The sequence below is a fragment of the Ambystoma mexicanum genome, chromosome 9, assembly GCF_040938575.1.
Source record: "Ambystoma mexicanum isolate Mex_15411 chromosome 9, UKY_AmexF1_1, whole genome shotgun sequence".
In the NCBI taxonomy this organism is placed as follows: Eukaryota; Metazoa; Chordata; class Amphibia; order Caudata; family Ambystomatidae; genus Ambystoma; species Ambystoma mexicanum.
In genome coordinates this window covers 851,888,677-851,903,759 of record NC_090931.1, presented here as the reverse complement: position 1 = coordinate 851,903,759, position 15,083 = coordinate 851,888,677, and positions in this window count along the sequence as shown.

Here is a 15,083-nt window from a genome sequence, read left to right as displayed (position 1 = left end):
ATGAGTAGGGGCCTGGTGGAGGCTGCCCCTGGTGGCTGTGGGGTGGGGGTGGTGGGAGACATGAGTGGGGGTCTGGTGGAGTGTGCCCCTGCACTGCTTGGGGGTGGGGGTGGAGGGGGACATGAGTGGGGGCCTGGTGGAGGGTGACCCTGGATGCTGGGGGGTGGGGGTGGTGGGAGACATGATTGGGGGCCTGGTGGAGGATGCCCCTGGTGGCTGGGGGGTGGGGGTGGTGGGAGACATGAGTAGGGGCCTGGTGGAGGCTGCCCCTGCACTGCTTGGGGGTGGGGGTGGTGGGAGACATGAGTGGGGGCCTGGTGGAGGGTGTCCATGCACTGCTGGGGGGTGGTGGTGCAGGGGGACATGAGTGGGGGCCTGGTGGAGGGTGCCCCTGCACTGCTTGGGGGTGGGGGTGGTGGGAGACATGAGTGGGGGCCTGGTGGAGGCTGCCCCTGGTGGCTGGGGGGTGGGGGTGGTGGGAGACATGAGTGGGGGCCTGGTGGAGGGTGCCCCTGCACTGCTTGGGGGTGGGGGTGGTGGGAGACATGAGTGGGGGCCTGGTGGAGGCTGCCCCTGGTGGCTGGGGGGTGGGGGTGGTGGGAGACATGAGTGGGGGCCTGGGTGAGGGTGCCCCTGCACTGCTTGGGGGTGGGGGTGGTGGGAGACATGAGTAGGGGCCTGGTGGAGGCTGCCCCTGGTGGCTGGGGGGTGGGGGTGGTGGGAGACATGAGTGGGGTCCTGGTGGAGGCTGGCCCTGGTGGCTGGGGGGTGGGGGTGGTGGGAGACATGAGTAGGGGCCTGGTGGAGGCTGCCCCTGGTGGCTGGGGGGTGGGGGTGGTGGGAGACATGAGTGGGGGCCTGGTGGAGGCTGGCCCTGGTGGCTGTGGGGTGGGGGTGGTGGGAGACATGAGTAGGGGCCTGGTGGAGCCTGCCCCTGGTGGCTGGGGTGTGGGGGTGGTGGGAGACATGAGTGGGCGCCTGGTGGAGTGTGCCCCTGCACTGCTTGGGGGTGGGGGTGCATGGGGACATGAGTGGGGGCCTGGTGGAGGGTGACCCTGGATGCTGGGGGGTGGGGGTGGCGGGAGACATGATTGGGGGCCTGGTGGAGGATGCCCCTGGTGGCTGGGGGGTGGGGGTGGTGGGAGACATGAGTGGGGGCCTGGTGGAGGGTGCCCCTGCACTGCTTGGGGGTGGGGTGGTGGGAGACATGTGTGGGGGCCTGGTGGAGGGTGCCCCTGCACTGCTTGGGGGTGGGGGTGCAGGGGGACATGAGTGGGGGCCTGGTGGAGGCTGCCCATGGTGGCAGGGGGGTGGGGGTGGTGGGAGACATGAGTGGGGGCCTGGTGGAGGGTGCCCCTGCACTGCTGGGGGGTGGGGGTGGTGGTAGACATGCATTGTTGATCAGTAGTGCAAGGTGACATGTGGATTGGCTGGGGGGCATGCCCATGGTGAATGGGCTGCCTGCGGGACATGGGCAGGGGAGCAGGGTGGTCCCCCGTGGTGTGGGCTGGCTGCAGGGTCCGTGGAGGTTGTGGAGCGTACACCTGGGAGGGCCCACACGGCCAATTCACGTGTGGTTCTCCCCAGAACCCCTGAAATACACATACCCTGCTCGCACTGGGCCAATCGTGTGTGGAACTGCCCGCGCACCCCTGAAATACACGTACCCTGCTGAAATCGCGTGTGTGACTTCCCGCGCACCCCTGAAATACACATACCTTGCTGGAATCGCGTGTGTTACTTCCCGCGCACCCCTGAAATACACGTACCCTGCTCGCACTGGGCCAATCGTGTGTGGAACTGCGCGCGCACCCCTGAAATACACGTACCCTGCTGAAATCGCGTGTGTGACTTCCCGCGCACCCCTGAAATACACATACCTTGCTGGAATCGCGTGTGTAACTTCCCGCGCACCCCTGAAATACACGTACCCTGCTCGCACTGGGCCAATCGTGTGTGGAACTGCCCGCGCACCCCTGAAACACACGTACCCTGCTGAAATCGCGTGTGTGACTTCCCGCGCACCCCTGAAATACACATACCTTGCTGGAATAGCGTGTGTAACTTCCCGCGCACCCCTGAAATACACGTACCCTGCTCGCACTGGGCCAATCGTGTGTGGAACTGCCCGCGCACCCCTGAAATACACGTACCCTGCTGAAATTGCGTGTGTGACTTCCCGCGCACCCCTGAAATACACATACCTTGCTGGAATCGCGTGTGTAACTTCCCGCGCACCCCTGAAATACACGTACCCTGCTCGCACTGGGCCAATCGTGTGTGTGACCTCCCGCGCACCCCTGAAATACACGTACCCTGCTGAAATCGCGTGTGAGACTTCCCGCGCACCCAGGTATACACGCACACGTATTTTTTGTCAGCGGGTGTCCGTGTTTGTGGGTACCCCTTTGCACGTCATTTGTCCTGGAGGGCCACAGAATAGGACATTCATCATGGCAGTATATAGGTGCTATTTGTTGGCGCACCTTTTGGCGCACATTTCTTACAGCCGCAGAGACGCTACCGCCTGCTTTCTTGTGGCGGTCGTGTTTGTGCCTGTGCGCTGGTTTGAGCGTGCGCTTTTTTCCCCTATTCTATTCCATGAATACGTGTTGTAGGCGAGCGTGTGGGCGTTCCGCGCACTTGTGCCCTGTACTTCCCCCGTGACGCCCACGTTTTGGCAAGTTGTTCCCCATTCCGAGTGTTACGCCCGTGTTCCGCCTACTTTTGTTGCATGCGCCGCGCTATGTGCGAATTTCGCTGTGGCCTGTGCGATTTTCGCTGTGACCTGGCGCACGCTGTTAGATGGCCTGTGCGCCAACGTGCGCCGCGCACTGTTTTATCGCACATCCGCTGGTTTTCTCGCGCACGGCCTTCCATGAATCGATGTGCGCTGCTTTTGGTGCGATTTTCGCACTTGCACTGCGATTTTCGCTATTCCACTGCGATTCGCACGTTTTTGCCCACTTGCGCCGCGCTAATTATTCCATGAATCGGCCTCTTAGTCTCTCTGCCATCATAATATGTTGGAGCTTTTGTGTAAGGGGAAAGATGGCCACTTCTGGTCAAAGGTTAACAGGCTTCTGGGGAATGTTAAAGGGAGTACTGATTGCCCCATAGATTCTGCTTCTTGGGTATCTTTTTATACTAAGAAATATGCCTTGCCTGTTGCCTTTGGAGTATTGAAGGATTTTGATTTGGGTTCATCTGAGAAGGGTATCTGCACTTGGAACAAGGCGGATATTGCATGGGCGATTGCCCAATTGGAGCCATCTAGGGACCCTGGCCCAGATGGGATTCCCCCCTTTGTTCTTGAAGTGGACCCTGGGATTTGGGTCGAACTGTTAAATGTTCGACCACATCTTTCTGACTTACACAGTTCTTGTTTCCTGGTCTAAGTCCATTATTATTCCCATGTTTAAAAGGGGCGATAAATTGGATTCATCCAATTACAGACCCATAGCTCTAGCTATTAAGGGACCTATATCTTGTTATCAAGGAACATAACCTTCTGAGTAGGTTCCAGGTGGGGTTTCGTGCTGAGCTTGGTACCTCTTTAAATGTGGCTATCCTTTCCCATCTTAGACATTATGTACACCACTTGCAGGTTGGGGACGTGTATTTGGCATCATTGGACATGTCTAGTGCCTTCGATGGGGTGATTAGATCTAGGCTCTGGTGCAAAATGATTATTTTGGGCATTCCCTGTAATATGGTGTAGTTGATTGCTTTGTTGTACTCTAATACATCCATCTGTGTACATCTATCTGAAGATAGTTTTCTCTCCTCTGAGATACCCACCTTTACAGGGGTTAAACAGGGATGTACTCTGGCCCCTACACTCTTCAATCTCTATACGTGCGATGCTGAGGGACTGTGGCAGGGCCCCTCCGTTGCACCGGCGAGATTGGGGAGTGTGGGGCTGGAGTGGATGGCCTATGTGGACGATTTCATACTGTTCGATAAAACTCTGCGAGAACTTAGTGCTAGGATGCAGCTGTTCTATGAATATGCAGTGGCAAACAATGTATTTCCTAATGCCTTCAAATCTAAAGTCCTGGTTCTAACTAAAAGGAAAAAGGATATCCAATATTCCTGGACTATGGGAACGTATACTGTGGAGCAGGTCAAGACTGTAGTTTACTTGGGATATTACTTGGCTAATAGGGTCTGCATCGAAAACTGGAAATCTATTTTATATGATAAAGCCAAGAAACTTACTGCCCATATGATATTTCTGAAGCAGAAAGTATGTAAATGCTTGCTTATTCCGCTGAGACAATACTCTTTGGCCAAATTTGAGGCTATTATCCTCTACTGATTGACCTCTGCTCACAGAACATGGGTGAGCTTCTGAATACTCTTCAGGGAGTTTTATGGAAGAACGTACTTGGTCTTTCTATGGCCATTCCAAACACCATTATTAGACACGGGTTGTGTCTGGTTTCTTTAAAGACTAGGTATGTGTAGAGACAGTTGTCTCTATTTAGAAGAATTATCGCTCCGCCCAAAAACTCCCTCTATGAGAGTCTTAAGACTGCCATGTTTGCAGGATCAGTACCATCTCTAAGAGAGTTTAACGAACGGATGTGTTGGTCCATATTTGTTCATCTGAAGAGGACTTGATCCTAAGACCGGGCATGTCAAAAAGATCTTGTTCAGGTCCGATTGGGCCGAGACAGTTGAGTGCATTGATTCATGTACAGGATTTGTGGAGTATTCAAGGTTTATACATAATATGGAATGTCTACCGCTATATGTTCAAAAGTTTCATTGTCCTATCATACCCATGAATTACATGCGTTTCAGGTTAAACCAACTACCTGTTTTTGAGAAAATTAAAAGCTGGAAAACCATGAATATGAATGAGGGGCCAAGTGTAATGGACAAGGTATGTAGGTTTTGTAGGGTAAGTAATACCCGCGAGACTCTGAAACACTTGGTAGTAGAGTGTAAATTCTTTGGTGCAGAATTACTTTTCAAGGACTACACAACTGATTGTTCAGAAGTATCTAGAAATGTGTTTTGGTGTCGCTGTATGTGGGGCCCTGCTGTTTCCTTAGTTTTATCTCTGAATCATTTTCTTATATTGCTTATTTTTGAGTTGAATAAGAAAAATGTAGTTTTAGAAGGGAATTATTCTTTGTAAACTGAAGTTTTTTTCTTGTTTTATTTATATATTTTTTTTTTTTCTTCTCTGATTTTTAATAATATGAAATTTGATGAATTGTTTTTATATTTTGCTATGTGTATTTTGTTGTGTATGGTTTTTTGTAAACTGTAAATGCAATAATAAAAAAATAAAAAAATAAAAAAGTGTATGGGTTGGAAATAGGTTTTGACACAGGACGGTGGACTCTGTTAGCTTTTGGGCATTCTGAACCAATCCTTAGTGTTTTAGTTGAGGCAGGCAAACCCCTGTTAGAAATAGCGCTATATAGAGTTTCTTTTTTTGCTTTTCTAAATCTATATAAAAGTCTTTGTCAATCACCATGCGCCCATTGTGTCAGACTTGTACTTCTGCATCCTTACATCTGTTACAATCCTTAGGAGCCTATCACGATTTCCACTTGCCAAGGAAGAACGTGTGCATATTTTGTTAGAGTTTGTCCTCCGCTTTATTTCGTAGGAATGCTTCTTCTGTGTTATGAAGAATTTCTTTATCATGGGTGAGTTCATTACAAAAAGAGCTTCATACGCTGTGAATAGCACACATGAATGCTATTATTTGCTGGCTGTATACATGGCTGTTGTATTTCTTGCGGTCCTCCCTTTTGGGCACAGTTAAAAAACAAACACAGAAAAATGTAACAATCAGGTATTAATTATTAGTAGACTAAACACTAATGGGCTCATTCAGAGATGGGCAGATCTGGTTTATGAAATACCACTGAAGGAACCTACAACCTCATCCAGTGGTATTTCTGGAAATCCACCCAATGCAGAACATATCACCAGCGTCGGTGTTAAGAACTGCAAAAGTGACAATTGTATTCCAAAAAGACACACAAACAACCAGTTAGATGCACAAATCATATTCCCTCTTTGAACATAATTTCAATATATCACATATAAGCGTTTTAATCTGTCTCCCTTATTTTCGTGCGTTCTAATTTGGCACACCAAAAAGCATTTATTGTGTCTAAAATGTCACATTTTCCACACATTATATTTGAAGTATGCCTTTCTCAAACAATGAAAAATAACCAGATAAGCTTTTAATGTGCTGTCTTTTGTCTTGAAAGTACATTTACAAAACCCACAGGGCATTTGTTTTTTGCCTTCCACTGAGTTACTTTCCTGTATTCAGAGTTTTCCATTCAAGATGACATAAGATAATGCCACAATTGTACTCTTTTTGCTTAACATATTTCGATATGGATTTATAAATATGTGCTTTAATATGGTTTTTGTACTTTTCAAGTCATCTTTTAAAAAAGTATTTTTGAAAGCCCAACATGGAGGAGAGGAAGGGGAAAGGACAAGGTGGCAAAGGACTTTTGAAGATTGTCAGGGAGGTCGGGAAATAAATTGCTGTCCTTCAAACTGGAGAGGTGTTTTTTCCCGGGTCTCACCCTGTGCCGATTTTCATAGGACTAGTCGTGGGTACACATAAATGGCCAGCATCTGCTCAGTTTTTTCAGAGGGCGGACTTCCATTTGAGTGTTTTGTAGTCCGGCATTTAAACAAACATTTGTTGGCTCAAACTTTCAGCCACCAGGATTTGAACCCAGGCTGTCACGTTCCCAAGGCAGATGCTTACCCATTATACCACATTAAAGTATCAAATAAACACATATCTCATTTGGTGATTTTGCTTTTCGGGAATATTTCAAAATAGATTGTTGGCTTGTGAAAGGTATTCCCCATGCTAGCAACATTATAGGGAAAACTCCTCTCATGGTGATGATGATTAATGCTCCTTTGTCTTGTGCACTTTCTTCTATTGGGATAGGCCAATTGAATGCAATGTGCAGATTTGTTCATTTCCTGTGCACATGTTAATAATGGTCCTCCCACCTTTTTTTAAGACTTCAGTCCTGCGGATTATGTTAACATTTGAAGACTTGCAAAATTGCTTACTATCACTGCCTCAAGACCTACCCGGCAAAACAAGGCTCTGCTTCGATTGCATTATAAGGCCATGCTGCAGTTGATGCACTGTACCCTGCCAGGGACAGGCCCAGCCCCTGCCCAGATGGCCTTGGGACCTGTGGTGACAGCACAGGACATTATTTAGGTATGGAGCTCACCATATGTTTTTAAACATAATAAAAGCATTGCTTCATTTCTTTTGACAGCGAGAATCATCCTCATCAGTAGCTTCTAATTTAAGAGCTCGTTGCTAGTTTGCACAATATTGCTACATATATATACTATAAAAGTGAAGCAATCGTGAAACTGCTGCAAAAACAAAAGTTTACTTCAGTTAGCAAAACACAAGCAACACTTTTTGCGCTGCATTCCACAGTCAGATGTTGTTTCGAAAACAAAGTTGAAAAAATACCTGTCAAAAGGAATGCTTTACCAACTCCAGCTGGTCTTCAAGTGCCTCACTTGCTGACTGTTCTTCAATCCTGGCTTGGTCACTGAACAAAAGTGTGTGCTCCTGGGCAAATCAATTTGTCTCACAATGCCTTATCTGCACCAATTATACGTTTCTACACGTGATTCAGTTAACACTGTTCACTACTCCAAAAATGGCCTCACTTCTGATATTGCCACACATTTATTTATTTATTTTATTTACTTATTTATTACGCGCCGAAGCTCGCAAGCATCAGGGCGCGAAAAAAAAAACACGAGGACGGAGATTCACAGGACAAAATAAATAGAGAGAAGAGAGGGCAAGCAGAAAGAGGGCAACCTCAAATATTAACAGTGGGCATCCGTATATTGGACATTGCAGTTTATTTTTTATCAGCTTATTGCTGGCAAGTTCTTTTAATGCAACGTCCAATGTTTCCCTCGAGTATTAAAGACTCATAAAGGCGACACACACCTCTTTTTCCTGGACCATGCACTTACCGCACAACAGTGGCATCGGTAGTGTTGGACTGCAGAACAACGCTGCAAGTATATAGCTGATCAATGGGCAAATGAAGATGTCAGTTTCTAGTGATGTGAATCAGGCACTTTCCACAAGTACTACATTAAAGGGGAAAAAAAGGTGTTCTCATTTTTAGAATGTATCCTAAATGTTGTTCAGATAGGCGGTCTAGCAATCAGGCAAGGCTTAGATTGTGCTGCTGGTGAGATGTCTGCAACTGTGTAATATGACACATGGCCAGATCATGCTTGTGGGCAGTTTCAACCACATTATGCCTGAGATGATGGCATGGGGTCAATGGAATCCTGCCTGGGCTGGATAACATACTGCATACAGCTTGGCATCGATTGGCCAGCTTCATTGAGAATGTTCATACTACTTACAGTAAGTGTGGCTTTTCGAAGCACTGATTCAGAAACTGGAATTATATGACCAGAGCTACTCAAGTTCATGAGTGACCAATGTTTCTGTAGTCGATGCCGAAATCACATTTATTTTGGCCACCTCATAGAAGATCCCCTTATTTAACTCAGTTCTGTAAGAATTGCTGTGCACAGGTCCCCGGTATTCTGTGTGGTCATGAGTATGTGTATTGTGCTTTAATAAACTTGTGATAAAAATAAGGAACACCATATAGCGTGGAGAATTACACTTTTCACATTTGGCATGTGCGTGCCAGCCACAGTAGTAAGTAGCCACAAAATTCTGATCAGAATGAAGAAGCCGGGTTCACTCTTTGTAGCACTCAGCCTGAAAAGGCATGATGTCATATCTGCGTCTGGATCTTTTTCTGTCCTTTTTTTTTTCTTTCTAAAAGCTCGTTTTCTTCTGCATTGGGGTTTTTGAATGTCAAAAAAGATCTCGGGCCCAGCCCTACATTCTCGTGCAGATGCCGACAGCGTGGGCTTGCCATTGTGTGGACGAGGGCTTGTGGTCTAGGAACCAGAGCAAATTTCCTGTGGTAGAGATATTTCTGAAAGACAACCGAGTTGCACAGACATACCAATAGATGCACTCTTTCCCCCAATCTCTGTGGAAAGCTGTCTGCAAAAGAAATGTCTCATTGAGCGCAGGGCCAGAGAGCTTGCTTTACGGGCAGGAAGAGTCCCTGTTGTACCTCCTTGTATCTTTAAAACAGGCCTTATAAACCCCCAGCCCTCTCTAATCTTCCTTTTCGATCCATCTCTAAAAATTGTGTTGTCCACTTCCATCACTCTAAGAAGGCATACGTCTCACTTTGTTGAGGCAATTGTGGGGTCCTAATGTCTGTTACATTATATCCAGTCAACTCCAACAGGGGTCAAGAAGGTCTGCACACAGTTTGTAGTATGAAGTCACAAGAACATATGAGCTTGTTGATGCAAACATTGAGCTAGCAAAGATCCGATTTTGGGATCACAGTTGATTCTCACCACACTTGAGGTTAACTATATTAAAACCCTTGCAGATACACTATAAACATGACAACGCCCTATGTCACAGCTGAGGATTTTAGATCAGACCTAGGGCGCCCTAATACTGCGGGAATTTGTCACATCAGGCTTGGACTTACTTTGCATTAGCAGTGGAAAATGCACGCGTTTATCCTTGGATGTTCTGCGCTTTGCATGGCTATCTTGCCACAAACATAACACGCTCCATGGTTTTGCTCATCTGCTATTTTTTACGGCATAGTTGCTTCAGTGTATTAATGGGTATGGAGTTTTAACAGCTGATGTTTTACGTTTGCCTAGTGTTTGACAGCAGTGCTCTTCTGTGGCAGCGAGCTGCAGGAGCCTAGTGACCCTAAGTTCTACATTGTGTGTTGATTTAACACACCACTGCCACGAGTGGACTCTCAGCTCGAGGTGTGAGTGTAGTAAAGGTTGGAGTGGTAGCAAGATTGATGAATGGGCAGCCGAAAGCTTACAAGTTTGGAATGCGCTATCCAAATGGCGAGCATCAGGGCGGAGAACCAGTTTCAAATTGACCACCAGATGACTGCGCCCCTATTTCTCAAACAGCAGGTGGCGGGGACCTGCTGTGCTCACGTTACATTTGACTTACAACGTCAAGTTGGAAGTACCTCTTGATGTTTTAATGTAGAAAAAGTGTACCCCTCTCAAGGTAGAATATTTGGTGATGACCTTTGTAGTCTGGGCCGAGACACAATGTGCCCTTTGCTACAATATAATCAGAATCAGCTGCCCGTCCCTCAAAGCACATTCACTTTCTCTGTTGCCTCTAGGGGAGTTCCAATGAGATGAGACGGCTGCAATGAATTTAGATACCTTGTGTGGGAGGAACAATTCCCTAATTCTGAGGTTATACAAGGAAGAAGTGACTACAAAACTCATCCCACAGGATTAGTGGAGGCTGATATTCAATTGCGATCACCAGGTCCCAATTGAATACCAAGGATACAGTAAAACTAGTCAAAGTTACTTAATATAGTATCTCCTGTTCTCTTAGCCCATCCGCTCGCTCCTTTAGTCATATGTAGTGGATGTCCTCAGGGACAAAGGGTCTCCAAATTCACCTTCCTCATTGATTGAACATGTTTAGGGTAGAGTTTACTTGAAGGGTTCTTTAGTTACCTGAGAAAGACTGAAATGGAAAATAATGTATTTATTTATTTTATTTTGACATGTATTACGCACACAAAACCCTTGAGCATGGAGGTGCTGTTACACCAGGTACCTGCACATAGTGGAGGCAGGAGATCTGACATCAGGTAATGTCATGTATAGGGATTAAGAGGTACATGAACAGCCAAGTTTGTAGAGCTTTTCTGAAGACCCAGTAGGATTGTTCCTCCCTAAGGTGCGGTGGGTGTAAGTTCCATTGGCAGACGGCTACGGTAAGAAGGCCTATTTTTTTAATCCAACCCCTTCTTCACCTCCCATTGCAACCTTCCCTATTCACCAGGCTCTAGGAGTAGGATCTGCTCCCACCATCGTTCAGGAGGCTTTGTCTAAGAGAAAATCCAGGGACTGAAATTCTCCAGTGGTTGGCCCTATGCGTCCTTCATGCTACATCCATGAACATTATCCAGGGGTCGTCGCCAGGGATAGAGCCTGTTACCCCAGGAAAACCCCTGGAAACCCATGGTGGGGCCAGTGCGATGGTGGCCACTGAGGGGATGCAGGCAAGGCTGTATAGGATGCTATCTGCTAAGCCAGAGGGGATTTCCTAACTGCTTTTAAAGCTTGTTCTTAGACATTTCATGACGAGTGTTTTAAAAAAAATGAACACCTTATCGGCTGACCTGACGATGAGAGGTGGAAAGATTTGGAGTGGATCGCAGGCTTGGACTGGAGACTGATCGGGCCGGAGACAGAAAGCACTAAGGTGAGGCCATACTACGGTCAGCAGTAAATCGGCTGCTCCAAGTGAGACGAGCATGCCAGTCCATTAGTGTATGTTCGCCAAGTTGCTGGGTGTTTGTTGCATTTTATTCCAATTACATGGCTGTAGGGGGTGGGGGATGCAGAAAGGTCAGAGGTTCTAGCACAGGGACCTACGTTCTTCTGCTGCAGCACTCACTTGGTCAGTTCACCACTGCACTCATCATGTGCTAAGCAGGCATGATGTATTACAATGCATGTTTTCAATCCTCCAGCAATACCCTGATAGGCTATTTGTTAAAGGAGCGAGCAAACAGCATAGGCAGGTAGTGAGCAGACACAACAGGCAGATTCCATGGGAATCCAATAGTTTTCTGTCAGCATGAAAATGGCAGGCTGGTGGAGTGGTGTTTTGGAGCAGGAACGTCATGTGACAACGGTGATCCCATTCTGTGCTTGCAAACCACCTGCAAAACAATGGAAATCCCTGGGAGCATAAACATGGCTGTTCAACCACCTGGCGTGGTTTTATGACTACTTTTACCACCTATTTGTAGAGTAATGGGGACTTAGAAAATGAGCTCCGATCTGTTGCGAAAATCGTGGGTTCATGCACCCCTTTGAAGCAGCCAACACTGGATTTTGTGTTCATCTGATTTCACTTCCGCCCACCAGTTGCTTTGAAAAAATGTTTTACGCAGCCCCTGCGCATGTGAGGTTGCATGTTACGTAAGGTGCCAATGCCCAACATATGAGACATTATGGCTATACCTGACTGTTGAGGCTATAGTTGTCGCAAAAGATGGACATGTCTCCTTACCAAAGGCTACATTGCACAGATCATTGCAGTACCTGGGAATGTGGGGCCTGTACTTAGCATATGATTACCATACCTGCTGTGTGAGCCTATACATGACATAGGTTGTCCATTACTGACCATACACGGCTGTACTTCCATTTAAAGGGTGTGCTCCCAGCCTATGTTGGTTTCTGCTGAATGTCTCTGATCGTTGTTTTTGTTCTCACTTGTTACCCTCCCTTGCCTTGTCTGCTCTGAAACACCTGTGTACAAGCACGATATAAATAAACTATCAATCAATCAATATCATAACCTCACCCTTGGCAAATCAAGAAACCAACTTAATCAACATGTAATTGGCAACTAAAATAGTTTTGCGTCTGCTTAAGTATCTATTTGCTATTTTAAACACCATAACATTATTTATGTTTTTACATTCTCAATGTCATTTCAGATGATGCCCTTAGGTTTAAATGTCATGTGGCACAATGACATCAGTACGTGTAATTTCATTTACAGTGATGTCATCAAGTGTGTGATTTCACTTCTGATAAGTTGGAAATTTGGGTGACTTGACGTGCTTGGCTGAATCTAACTAAAGGTGCAAGAATGGTGTAACATGGTGGTAACATTCCAGGAAATAAATTCCAAACCCATGTTAAAATATGGACACAGACCATTGAGTGAGATTCTTAAAACATCTCAAATGGAATCTTCTTCTAAAAAGATTCCGACATTTGAATTGTCTTTCATTGCCATTTCCATTCACGTATCCAGTGATAGTCACCTTGGAAATGGCCGCCAGTGGGTGACATTTCCCAGAAAAATGCACCATCATTAAAATCAACCGCTTTCCCCAAATATTTTACGCTGGAACTTTATAATATAAAAAAATACCCCTCTTAAAATTTTTGGAGAAAGTATTTTAGGGGTCAAGAAGAAAAGTGGCCTATCTGGTGACTTTTTCCAGGAGACATTATCACATGGAACCCGATTCACAGTCTAGATAACTGGAAAGATCTAAACCAAACTGGTCCTAACCTCAATATCTCTCCTATCGGCAAACATTTAATGTATACATATGCCTACACAACATACTGTAGTTTTGTCACTTCCCCTTGTTTCCACTCTGATGCAGTGGAAGGATTGGGACCAAGCTACAAAATCCAATGGGTGTTCTTTGCTCTCGATCCTATACCTGTGAAGGGCCACATGTAACCAGGAAGTCAGATTGGACATTCTCTTTGATCTTTGATCACAACCCGTCACACAGCTTTCAGAACAGGGCTTCCGCTCTGGCAACATGTACACTATTCTTAGATTTGGTGGGCATTTTGTAGCTCCATTCTCAACACTGAAATGTTCCATTATGGGATTGCAAATGTGAGTAACTCATGTGTCAGAGTGCTTTTTCCGACTGTAGCAGAATGCATATTGCCTGCAGATTTCCTAGTAAGCCATTTGTGTTTGTTGGTCCTTTGCTTTCCGCAAAGAGTCATCAAACTGTGTTTGAATTTGAGATACAATTGAGTGATTTACATTCTCACTTTAGCGTGTAAAGTGGATACTTCCTTGCATGGGATAACCATGATATTGGATAAAATATCTCTGATACTTTGATGCACCTTATCTCCTCTATATTCTGGGACTGAACGAAAATAACGGGAACAAAATGCTGAATGCGCATTGTGTGCGCATTCAACATAGTAGCAAATGTTGAATCCGATGCAGAACAAGGAGATTTGAGGTCCCGGGGCTCTTCCCCGGCCACCTATTCTGCATTATGTACTTCGGGTGTTGCAGGGGTGTCCCCCACTTACATTAAATGCAAAGCGGGGGACAAATGTAAAAACAAAGCATTCGAGATTTTGAAAATGCAACGAAGTTAGCTTCGCAGTTTTGAGACTTGTGCTTTTGGGATGCGTTTTTTCCACGTTTATCCATATATTCTTAATTACTTCACCCCAACAATAGAAAAAAATATTTCAGAGTCCAATAAAATATGAATCAGATCATCCTCTTGCCCGCCTCACCAACCACCATGAAGTGCTCATTTCTTTGATCTTCATGAAGGGTAATGAGATTGAATATAATTTTACAGAACAAGTCTCCCATTCACACTGTGAGGAATTCGACCATCTACATGGTGTGGTTGTGTGTGCTCGCCCAGGCTTTTTTTGAATGTTTGCATTAAATGTAATGATGGTAGACCAAGCTCAGGAAAATGTGTGGGTCCAATCCACACACATTTCCCTATGCTCAAACCATGACACTAGCATAGACCTTTGTACTCCAGGCTGGACAACACCTACAGACACGGTCCGCCCCTGTCCAGTTTAGTTGGAATGTGCCAGCCACAGCATGCACAATGTCATCTCCAGGAAGGGGGAGGAACAACCATCCAACTGCTATGGTCAGCCTGATTACCTAACAAAGGCTCCATGACCCTGCCCTGGTCTTTTGTTAGGCCCTGCAGCTGGTGACAGCAATTAACATACCAATAGAGGATAATTCAAACAGGCCCACACAGGCTTGGCTGCAGAGGTAAACAAAGGAGACAGGAAACCCAACAACATTTCATATGTAACTGTGTCAACCAAAAGCCAGCTCCCACCCTCAGGAACGATGACAGTGAACTGTCATGTCTGGGACTGTTGTTTAGAGTAAGCAACCCTGCTAGGGGCACCCCATTCATAAGGAAGGAGAATGTGGTTTGCAGGAGCCACAGAGACTGGTCTCACCATAGCTTCAAGGGAGACCTGCCGCTTTAACAGGGACCACATAAAGATGACCATTAACCAAAGAGAATCTTTGAACACAACAGACAGGAAGATGGGTGGGACTTAGTAACACAAGGGAGTGGGCCCAGAGCTCTTTCTGTTGAGGGAAGGGTTCCACTATTTTAGTT